At 44.3% G+C, this 2,738-nt stretch overlaps 1 long non-coding RNA gene across 1 annotated transcript; it reads left to right on the forward strand.

The window, feature by feature from the left end:
- Nucleotides 1-1,947: 1,947 nt before the first annotated feature.
- LOC135567423 (uncharacterized) lies at nucleotides 1,948-2,738 on the forward strand. The gene is made up of 3 exons (XR_010462349.1): nucleotides 1,948-2,255; nucleotides 2,334-2,369; nucleotides 2,467-2,738. It is a non-coding gene; the product is annotated as an uncharacterized LOC135567423 (long non-coding RNA).

The following is a 2,738-nucleotide window of genomic DNA, read 5'->3' on the forward strand; positions in this document are numbered from 1 at the left end:
AGTCATGTTGACACTGGTCTACTACCAGGTCATGTGTCTTCTCAGTCATGTTGACACTGGTCTACTACCAGGTCATGTGTCTTCTCAGTCATGTTGACACTGGTCTACTACCAGGTCATGTGTCTTCTCAGTCATGTTGACACTGGTCTACTACCAGGTCATGTGTCTTCTCAGTCATGTTGACACTGGTCTACTACCAGGTCATGTGTCTTCTCAGTCATGTTGACACTGGTCTACTACCAGGTCATGTGTCTTCTCAGTCATGTTGACACTGGTCTACTACCAGGTCATGTGTCTTCTCAGTCATGTTGACACTGGTCTACTACCAGGTCATGTGTCTTCTCAGTCATGTTGACACTGGTCTACTACCAGGTCATGTGTCTTCTCAGTCATGTTGACACTGGTCTACTACCAGGTCATGTGTCTTCTCAGTCATGTTGACACTGGTCTACTACCAGGTCATGTGTCTTCTCAGTCATGTTGACACTGGTCTACTACCAGGTCATGTGTCTTCTCAGTCATGTTGACACTGGTCTACTACCAGGGGCCTGTTGCACAAAAGTAGAATTAAGACATCCGGGATAAATGACTCAGCTGAGCTCAATGAAGCCAAAACATGTGCGTCCATGCTTAATTGGTTGCACAAAGACCAAGCCAGGATGAGCAGACACGGATTCATTAAGCCAGGTGAAACCAATCCTGGATAGGTGCGCGCTCACGGCTCACTCAAATAGACCCCGCCACAGATCACAGATGAACTGATTTACCATGGCAACTAGAGCCGCGTACTTTTCCCCGTCGGAAGCACAAATCCTCATGGAGGCATACGAGGAGGTAAAAGATATAATTAAGAAGAAAGGCAACACCGCCACAGTGATAAAGCAAAGAGAAAAAGCGTGGCAAAGTATTGCAGACCGCCTGAATGCGTAAGTAGTGCACAATTACACACTCACCGCTCCGCCGAAACATCACAATTACAATTCAAATATTTAATTCACATCTCCAAAAATGCAGTTGTACTGTAATTATGAAACGGTTAAATTTTAATTGAAATGCACTACAGATATGAGTGAAATTGTGTAAAGTAACTCCATCACACTGTATAAAGCTATGATACATTTTTTGATATTTTTACTGAAAACAAGACAAAAATACCAAGTAATTTTTTGCAGTGTGACTCCATTAAATGTGTGTGTGTGTGTGTGTGTGTGTGTGTGTGTGTGTGTGTAGATTAAACATGAACGGGCCAAAACGGACATGGCAGCAGGTCAAAATCAAATACAAGAACATTCTGCAGAATGGTATGGTCCCTGACTAATATTTAACAAAGCACAAGCATATATTGTACCCAGAAGGTGCCTGTTCACACATTGTCTGTACTGTTTTAGCAGTGAAAAGAATACCCACAGACAAGGCACGGGTGGTGGGTCACCAAAGGCTGACCTTACCCCAGCAGAGGACATGGCCTTGGAGCTAAATAAAGGCAGGCCCGTCTTAGAGGGATCCCTGGGGGAAAGAAGACGAGCATAGGTTCCTCCCAAGATGCCACCCGCTTCATTCAAGGTATGTCCTTCCATCTCTACATGGGATACAACCACATTCATATTGAATCAATTTGGACTGTCTGACTTTGGTTTACCTATTGCCTTGCAGTGCCTGGCAGCACTGTGTTCCTGTTAGAGCCACCAGCACAAGCACCAGACGATGCTGATCCAGTGAGTACTCCATCAAAGGCATACTGTAGGCCTGGCATGTCTTGTCTACTAGCTTCAATATGAATCCGATTAAATGTGATAGGGTGAAGGCCCCAGTGCAGCAGCAACAGCACATGATGGAGACGATGATGAGGAGGAGACCATCTCTCTGGATTCCAGAAGGCATGAGGTATCATGTTAAGACTGTGAAAGTACTATTTACTCTACAATGGTGAGGAGTCCTCATCAAAATCAAAAAATCTAATTTCTTTTACAGGACCCAGATGCTATACAGTGGGAAAACCAGCCTGGCAACATAGTGCGTATTAATAAAAGGACACCACATCCTGCCAAATTCCAGCTGCGCTAATTGTATTGTGTTCACAGAGCTCACAAGCTATCAGAAAGTTGTATGGCAACCACCTCCGGCGCCAAATAGAACTGGCAGACATAGACATTCAGTACAAGAAGAAAAAGATGGAAAATCTTGCACTGGAGTCCGAAATAAAAAAGAGGACAATTTGGAAACTGGACCTTGAAATAAAAAAACTTGAGAGGGAGGTGAGATATGCCTTCAATGTACACTGTATGCTAACTGTAACACAAATGTATTAATCATTATTTTTCTTTCCTCCCCAGCTCCAAGAAGATGACACAGCTCAAAATAAAAATTAGGTATATTCTCGTAAAGTCAAGTGAGCCATGACATATGAGCTCTTATTGTGAGCACACAGGACGGTGGCATCTTTCTAAGGTTTTTTTATTTTCCCAGCAATCAGTACAACCAAGTCATCGTTATAAGGCATCGCCCTCTTTTGCCCACCCCCCAGCACCAGGTGTGGCCACTAGCCTATATGAAGGCCCAAAATTGTGTGTTCCTTTCTGCTCTGACAATGGCATGCCCATTCGTGCGAGATGTGGTGGATGAAGAAGCACTTGTGCTGAGGAGAGCCTTCAGGCGAGAAAGGGTCTTCAGGGACCGGTTGGACCCACTGGCCTTCCTGATGACCATCTATATGAAAGATACAGGTTTTCTGCAGATGG

Source organism: Oncorhynchus nerka, unplaced genomic scaffold, assembly GCF_034236695.1.
Source record: "Oncorhynchus nerka isolate Pitt River unplaced genomic scaffold, Oner_Uvic_2.0 unplaced_scaffold_2074, whole genome shotgun sequence".
NCBI lineage: Eukaryota > Metazoa > Chordata > Actinopteri > Salmoniformes > Salmonidae > Oncorhynchus > Oncorhynchus nerka.